This window comes from Protopterus annectens, chromosome 1.part0, assembly GCF_019279795.1.
Source record: "Protopterus annectens isolate FY-2018-M chromosome 1.part0, PAN1.0, whole genome shotgun sequence".
Taxonomy (NCBI): domain Eukaryota; kingdom Metazoa; phylum Chordata; order Ceratodontiformes; family Protopteridae; genus Protopterus; species Protopterus annectens.
This window is the reverse complement of record NC_056725.1, coordinates 1,010,635,248-1,010,644,582: the sequence shown is the minus strand read 5'-3', so window position 1 is coordinate 1,010,644,582 and position 9,335 is coordinate 1,010,635,248.

Below are 9,335 nucleotides of genomic sequence, written 5' to 3'. Positions count from 1 at the left end.
TCACACACAGGATGGAGTGCTCCATGTCTGGATGCATTCTGACACTCTCCCCCTTTGGAACTTCCACAAGGATGGACTCACCCTCCATGCTCACCCGAGAAGGAAAGCTCCTGGTCTCGCAGCCTTCCACCAGACACCCCTTTGGGGGCTTCTGTCCCACAGGCGGCACACTTTTCCTGTCCTTGCACACAGGAGGGTGTGCTCCATGTCTGGACACATTCCACCACTCTCCCCCTTTGGACTTCCACAGGGACGGACTCACCATCCATGCTCACCCAAGAAGGAGAGCTCCTGGTCCCGCAGCCTTCTGCCAGATGCTCCCTTGAGGGCTTCTGTCCCATAGGGGGCACACTTTTCATGCCCTCACACACAGGAGGGTGTGCTCCATGTCCGGACACCTTCCTTCACTCTCCCCCTTGGGGACTTCCACAGGGGCGTTCTCACCCTTTGTGCTCAAGTGGGAAGGAGAGCTCCTGGCCCTGCAGCCTTCCTCCAGATGATCCCTTGGGGACTTCTGTCTCACTGGGGGGCATGCTTTCCCCACACTCCCACCCATGAGGGAGCACTCCATCCCTGGACGCTTTCTGCCACTCTCCCCCTTTAGGACTTCCACAGGGGTGGACTCACCCTCTATGCTCACCAGGGAAGAAGAGCTCCTGGCCCCGCATCCTTCTGCCAGATGATCCCTTGGGGACTTCCATCACACTTTGGTTGCACACTTTCTGCACCCTCACACCCAGGAGGGAGCGCTCCATGTCTGAACACATTTTGCCACTCTCCCCCTTTGGGACTTCCACAGGGGCGGACTCACCCTCCATGCTCACCCGGGAAGGAGAGCTCCTGGCCCCGCAGCCTTCCTCCAGATGATCCCTTGAGGACTTCCTTCCCACTGGGGGGGGGCATGATTTCCACACCCTTACTCACAGCAAGGAGAGCTCCATGGCCAGACGCCTTCTACCACTCTCCCTCTTTGGGACTTCCACAGTGGCAGACTCACCCTATGTACTCACCTGGGAAGGAGAGCTCCTGGCCCGCAGTCTTCCACCAGATTGGGGGAGCACACTTTCCTTGCCCACCCACACAGGAGGGAGCAGTCCATGTCTGGACACTGTCCGCCACTCTCCCCCTTCCAAGTCCCCCTCCTTTCTCGTCCAGAACACCACAGTCCCTGTCTCCCACATATCCCCTGCAGACTGCCTAACCATGCTGTGTCTCAGAGCCCTTGGGGCCTCTAAGTGGGACCTCCCTTTGATCCCGGCTGACCTCGCAGAACTCCCCTCAGCTGTCAATCAGCAGTCATGCTCCCATCGGGACTTCCATGTCCCTCTCCTTTCTCATCCAGATACATTCTGGAGAATTTAGCACATTTCGCAGACGTCGTTTGGTACCAGCCAAGGACGGACCCATTCCAACTGCCTGGCAGGAGCGCTCCATGCCTGGATGCCTTCCACCACTTCCACAGGGGCGGACTCACCCTCCGCGCTCACCTGGGAAGGAGAGCTCCTGGTCCAGCAGACTTTTGCCAGACGATCCCTTGGGGACTTCTGTATCACTGGGGTGCACGCTTTCGATGCTCTTGCACTCTCGAGGGTGTCCTCCATGCCCGGACACCTTCTGCCACTCTCCCCTTCGGGACTTCCACAGGGGCGGACTCACCCTCCGTGCTCACTGGGAAGGAGAGATCCTGGTCTGGCATCCTTCCATCAGATGCTCCTTGGGGACTTATGTCCCAATGGGAGGAGCAATTTCTGTGCCCTCGCAAAAAGGAGGGAGCGCTCCATGTCCAAACACCTGCTACTCTTCCCCTTTGGGATTTCCACAGGGGTGGACTCACCCTCCATGCTAACCTGGGAAGGAGAGCTCCTGGCCCTGTAGCCTTCTGCCAGATGATCCCTTGGGGACTTGCGTCCCACTGGGGGGCACGCTTTGAGCTCCCTTGCACCCAGGATGGAGTGCTCCATGCCCATACAACTTCCACCACTCTTCCCCTTCGGGATTTCCACAAGGGTGGAATCACCCTCCGTGCTCATCCGGGAAGGAGAGCTCCTGGCCCCACAGCCTTCCGCCAGATGATCCCTTGGGGACATCCATCCCACTGGGTGGCATGCTTTGAGCACCCTCGAACCCAGGATGGAGTGTGCAATGCCCAGTTGCCTTCCCACACTCTCCCCCTTCAGGATTTCCACAGGGGTGGACTCACCCTCCATGCTCACCCAGGAAGGAGAGCTCCTGGCACTGTAGCCTTCCGGCAGACAATCCCTTGGGGACTTTCATTCCACTGTGGGGACACGCTTTCCATGCCCTCGCACCCAGGAAGGAGTGCTCCATGTCCAGATGCATTCCGCCACTCTTCCCCTTCGGACTTCCACAGGGGTTGACTCACCCTCCCTGCTCACCCTGGAAGTAGAGCTCCAGGCCCCACAGCCTTCCACCAGACTCTCCCTTGGGGACTTCTGTCCCACTGGGGGGGCATGCTTTAAGCACCCTCACACCAAGGAGGGAGCGCTCCATGTCCGGATGCCTTCCGCCACTCTCCCCCTTCCAAGTCCCTTTCCTTTCCTGTCCAGAACACCACAGTCTCCATCTCTGCATATCCCAGGCAGGCTGCCTAACCATGCCATTTCTCAGAGCCCTTACGGTCTCTCAGCGGGACCTCCATCCAATCCCAGGTGACCTTGTGGAAATCCCCTTGGCTGCCGAGCGGCAGCCATACTCCTATTGGGTCCCCCAGTTCCCCGTCCAGATACATCCTGTGGACTTTGCCACATTTTGAGGACGCTGTCCAGTACCAGCCAAGGACGGACCCCTTCCACCTGCCTGGCAGAAGCGCTTCATGTCTGGATGCCTTCCGCCACTCTCCCCCTTTGGGACTTCCACAGGGGTGGACTGACCCTCTGTGCTCACCAAGGAAGGAGAACTCATGCTCCGCAGCTTTCCTCCATATGATCCCTCGGGGACTTCCATCCCACTGGGGGGTATGCTTTACATGCCCTCGCACCCTGGAGGGAGCGCTCCATGACTTGATGCCTTCCACCACTCTTCCCCTTTGGGACATCCACAGGGGTGGACTCCCCATCCAGGCTTCCACTTCTACCTGGGCGGGAGTGCTCTTTTCCCGGGTTGCATATCTCCTGGAGACTGCATAACTGTGCCGTGTTCCTGTGGCCTAAGAGCCTCTCTGGGGGACCTCCCTCTAATCCCGGCAGACCTCGCAAAAGCCCCTTGGCCACTGAGGAACAGGCCTGCTCTCATCGGGATTCCACGTCCCCATCCTTCACCGTCCAGAGCCATTTTGGGGACTTTGCAACATTTCGGGGACACTAGTCCAGACCCTTTCACCTAGGTGGCAGCTCTCCGAGCCCAGCTGTTATCTGTCTCTCTCTCTCCCATAAGGACTTCCATCGGGAAGTACCACCTCATGGCTTCTACTTCTACACAGGCTGGGATAGCTCTTTTCCCGGGTTACATATCTCCTGGAGGCTTCCAAATCGTAATGCGTCAACCCTGCCCTTGGACCCCTCATGGACCTTACCACTGATCCTTCCAGCCATGTGGAACTCTTCTGGGCCACAAGGCCTCAGCCAGACCCTCATCCAGACTTCTGTGTGCCCCTGCTCTCCCCTACAAAGCACCTCCTGGGAATTTGCGATATTTTGGAGATGCCATCTTAAGGAATTCAATCAGGAGGGACCTCCTCATGGCTTCCACTTCTACACAGGCAAGAGAGCTCTTTTCTTGTGTTACATACTGTATTTCTTTCTTTCTAAATAAGACCTAACCAGAGAATAAGGCCTAGCATGGTTTTTCCAGGGTGGTCATGATATAAGCCCTACCCCAAAAATAAGCCCCAGTACATATCGTCAATAACCCATGACAGACATGTTGAAATATAAAATAATATTATTGACACCCATTGACTAAGGTTATCATACTCTGCTCGCCATTTTTGCACCATTCCGACACCCAACTTCTTCTCTTTGCAGAAAGTCATAAAACTCTTTCACTGGGAGTCCTCCACGATTCTTACTGTAACCCTAATCATTATTCTCACTTGATGAATGAGATCCTTGGCCAATAAACCCATGCAGGTGTACTTTGCTCGGTCAAAGTACAGACAACTCGCATAAAGTGCACGCTCATGATAACGAGCAGCTGTGCTAGTGTCTTTTCTTCATTACCGATGCCATTTTGTGTTGCCACTCCAGTCACGTGAGTCTTCAATTAACCCCCTCCCCCAACAAGATGAGTGCAAACTGAAAAATTTATTCCATCGAGTACAATAAAGGAATCGTGGAGGAATCCCGGGGAAAGAATCTAACGGCTTTCTGTAAAGAGAAGAAGTTATATCTCCGAATGGTCTGAAAATGGCAAGCAGTGTACGTTAACCTCAGTCAACAGGCCAATGAAGGAAATGCTAAGAAGTGTAAGTGTGGATCAGGTCAGCAACCATTATTTCCTGAACTTGAAAACTTCATCTGTGAGTGGATTGCTAACAGGAGAGCAAAGGCTTTGGTTGTGCGCAGGGCTGATATTCAAGCATTTGCCCTTGCAATGGCACCACAGTTAGAAATATCACCAGAAGAATTCAAAGCATCACAGCTTTGGCTGGATGGCTTTCTTCAGTGATATGAACTGTCTGTAAGAAGATCAACAACACTGTTCAAGCTGGAAGATACTGAAGTTATTAAAGGTGCACTTGGTTTAAGTCCTTTTTTTGATGGTATTGACTTTTCTAAATACCAACTCTCCAACATGATTGCTATGGATGAAACTGAAGTGTTTATAGGTCAAGGATCTCAAACAACAATTGACCAGAGGGGTGCCTCGTCAATCTACATTCCCTCCACTGTTTATGAGAGTGCACATGTTACCTGTATTTTGGCAATTCATCTAGATGGAAAGAAAATCCCACCTCTAATCATTAGTAAGGGCAAGAAAGATAAGATTGAACGTGTTTCAGGCATTTACATTCTTGAAACCGAAAAAGCCTGGTGCACACAAGCATTTATAAGGAAATTGGTCGATGTAATGCTTCTACTTGTTTTGCGAGGTGGTGAAAGAGGTCTGCTAGTCTGGGATTCAGCCAGCACTCACCTCACTAAAGAAATGAAGAAATTCCTTGCACGGAGGAGAAGAGATCAAATAATGATTCCCGCAGGAAAGACTGCCTATCTCCAGATTCTTGATATTTCAATAAACAAGCCATTCAAGGACCATTTGCGCATGGAACTCAATGACTACATTGAAAATAGAATGGAGAGAAATCAGCATGGAAACTTTGTGAAGCCTAACCTGCAAGAGGTCATGACTTGGGTGCGAAATTCATGGGGTAAAATCAGTGACAGCTGTGTTGCCAATGCACTACGAGCAGACTGTTTGGACAAGCCAATGCTCATTTAAGGAGAGCTCTATTGCTAAGCATGACAGATTGGGGCCAATGGTTCTACAGGAAATGGAGTCACAAGAAATTCAAGCCAAAATTCGGGGATTGGACACTCATGACAATGTTCCAGAAGAAGATGACATGACAGTATTTGAATAACTGTGAAAGCCAAGGTGCAGATATTCTGAAGTTGAAATGTTTGTTGCACTGTTTAAGTAGAATTCTCACACAACTGTCAACCTGTTATTAGAACTGTTGTCCAATAATAGAAAAGAATGAAATAAATGTCAATTTGTGTACATGAAGATTTTTGTACATTAATAAATGTCAATTTGTGTTCATTAATAAATGTCAATTTTTGTACATGAATAAATGAATAAAGGTAAATTATTGTACGGTGCAGGTAAATAAGGCATCCCCTGATAATAAGCCCTAATGTGTATTTCGGCAGGGGAAGAATATAAGACCTGGTCTTATTTTTGGGGAAATACGGTACAAGCAGCAGGATGTCACCCAGGGCTGGGACCCAGACTATGACAGGAGACTTCATTGTCCTTTAACTCCTGGAGGTTCCTAACCGTTCCTTGTACTAGGGCCCTCTGAGCCTCTTAGGGTGACCTCCTTCCTATCCCAGCCCGCTCTCATTGGGACTTCCAAGTCCCCTCCTTTCCGGTCCACAGCACCACAGTCTCCATCTCCTGCAAATCCCCTGTAAGCTGCCTAACTGTACCGTGTCTCTGTGCCTTGGCTTCCTCTCAGAGGGAACTTCCTCCGATCCCAGGTGCTATCGTGGAACTCCCCTCAGCTGCTGAGGGGCAGGCCAGCTCTCACTGGGACTTCTAAGCCTCCCACGTTTCACACCCAGAGCCATTCTTGGGACTTTGCCACATTTTGGTGATGCCATTAGGTACCAGCCGAGGACGGACCCCTTCCACCTGTCTGGCAGGAGCGCTCCATGCCCAGACACCTTCCGCTACTCTCCCCAATCAGGACTTCCATAGGGGCGGACTCACCCGTCGTGCTCACCCAGGAAGGAGAGCTTCTGGTCCCGCAGCCTTCTGACAGACAATCCCTTGGGGACTACCATCCCACTAGGGGGCATGCTTTCCACACTCTCACACAGGATGGAGTGCTCCATGTCTGGATGCATTCTGAAACTCTCCCCCTTTGGAACATCCACAGGGACGGACTCACCCTTCGTGCTCACCCTAGAAGGAAAGCTCCTGATCTCGCAGGTTTCTGCCAGACACTCCCCTGGGGGCTTCTCTCCCACAGGCAAGCACGCTTTTCATGCCCTCGCACACAGGAGGGTGCGCTCCATGTCTAGACACATTCTGCCACTCTCCCCCTTCGGGACTTCCACAGGGGCGGACTCACCCTTTGTGCTCAAGTGGGAAGGAGAGCTCCTGGCCCTGCAGCCTTCTGCCACACGATCCCTTGGGGACTTCCATCACACTGTGGTTGCACACTTTTCTGCACCCTCACACCCAGAAGGGAGCACTCTATGTCTGAACACATTTCGCCACTCCCCCTTTGGGACTTCCACAGGGGCGGACTCACCCTCCATGCTCACCCGGGAAGGAGAGCTCCTGGCCCCACAGCCTTCCTCCAGATGATCCCTTGGGGACTTCCTTCCCACTTGGGGGGGGCATGATTTCCACACTCTCACTCACAGCAGGGAGAGCTCTATGCTCAGATGCCTTCTACCACTCTCCCTCTTCGGGAGTTCCACAGTGGCGGACTCACCCTATGTACTCACCCGGGAAGGAGAGCTCCTGGCCCTGCAGCCTTCCACCAGACTGGGGGGGCACACTTTCCAACACCCTCCCACACAGGAGGGAGCAGTCCATGTCCGGACGCTGTCCGCCAGTCTCCCCCTTCCAAGTCCCCCTCCTTTCTTGTTCAGAACTCCACAGCCCCTGCCTCCCACATATCCCCTGCAGGCTGCCTATCCTTGCTGTGTCTCAGAGCCCTTGGGACCTCTAAGCAAGACCTCCCTTTGATCCTGGCCAACCTCGTGGACCTCTCCTTGGCTGCTGAGCAGCAGTCATGCTCCCATCGGGAATTCTATGTCCCCCTCCTTTCTCATCCATATACATTCTGGAGAGTTTACCACATTTTGCAGATGCTGTTCGGTAACAGCCAAGGACAGACCCATTCCAACTGCCTGGCAGGAGCACTCCATACCTGGATGCCTTCCGCCACTCTCCCCCTTTGGGACTTCCACAGGGGTGGACTCACCCTCCGTGCTCATCTGGGAAGGAGAGCTCCTGGTCCAGCAGCCTTTTGCCAGACGATCCCTTGGGGACTTCCGTATCACGGGGGAGGCACGCTTTCCATAACCTTGCACTCTGGAGGGTGTGCTCCATGCCTCGACACCTTCTGCCACTCTCCCCCTTCAGGACTTCTACAGGGGCAGACTCACCCTCCATTCTCACCTGGGAAGGAGAGATCCTGGTCCGGCATACTTCCGTCAGATGCTCCTTGGGGACTTTTGTCCCAAGGGCAGGAGCAATTTCTGCACCCTCGCAAAAAGGAGGGAGCGCTGCATGTCCAAAAGCCTTCCGCCACTCTTGCCCTTCGGGATTTCCAAGACAATCCCTTGGGGACTTCCATCACACTGGGGTTGCATGCTTTCTGCACCCTCACACCCACAAGGGAGCACTCCATGCCTGAACACCTTCTGCCACTCTCCCCCTTTGGGTCTTCCACAGGGGCAGACTCACCCTCTGTACTCACCCGGGAAGGAGAGCTCCTGCCCCTGCAGCCTTCTACCAGACACACCCTTGTGGATTTCAATCCCATTGGGGGGCACGCTTTCCATGCCCTCACACCAAGGAGGGAGCTCTCCATGTCCAGAACCTTCTGCCACTCTCCTCCTTCCAAGTTCTGCTCCATTCCCTTCCAGAACACCACAGTCCCCGCCTCCCGCATATCCCTTGCAGGCTGCCTAACCATGCCATGTCTCCGAGCCTTCACGGCCTCTTAGCGGGACCTCCCTTTGATCCCGGCTGACCTCATGGAACTCCCCTTGGCTGCTGAGTGGCAGCCACACTCCCATCCGGACTTTCACGACCCCCTTCTTTCCCATCCAGATACATTCTGGGGACTTTGCCACATTTCGGGGATGCCGTCCTGTACTGGCCAAGGATGAAACCCTTCCACCTGCCTGGCAGGAGTGCTCCATGTCCAGATGCCTTCCACCACTCTCCTCCTTTGGGACTTCCACAGTGGCAGACTCACCCTCCGTGCTCACCTGGCAAGGAGAGCTACTGGCCCCACAGTCTTCCTCCAGACGATCTCTTGGGGACTTCCATCACACTGCGGGGCACGCTTTCCACACTGTCGCACCCAGGAGGAGAGCTCCATGCCCAGATGCCTTCAACTACTCTCCCCCTTTGGGAATTCCTCAGGGGCAGACTCCCCCTCTAAGCTTACACTTCTACCTGGGTGGGAGAGCTCTTTTCCCAGGTTGCATATCTCCTGGAGGCTGCCTAACTGTGCTGTGTCCCCGTGCCCTCAGAGCCTCTCAGGGGGACCTCCCTCTGATCCCAGCTGACCTTGCAGAACTCACCTCAGCCACCGAGGGGCAGGCCCGCTGTCATTGGGACTTCCATGTCTCCCTCCTTCACTGTCCAAAACAGTCTGCATCTTCCTGCATATCCCTTGCAGGCTGCCTAACCATACCGTGTCTCTGTACCCTCGAATTCTCTCAGAGGGACCTCCCCTCTGATCCCAACTGACCTTACGGAACTCCCTTCGGCCTCCAAGGGGCAGCCGAGCTCCCTTCGGGACTTCCCTGTCCCCCTCTTTTCCCATCCAGAGCCATTCTGGGGACTTTGCAACATTTCAGGAATGCTGGTCCAGATCCCCTCACCCAGGTGGCAGTTCCCCCAGCCCAGCTATTATCTGTCTCTCTTTCCCTTACGGACTTCCATCGGGAGCGACCCCC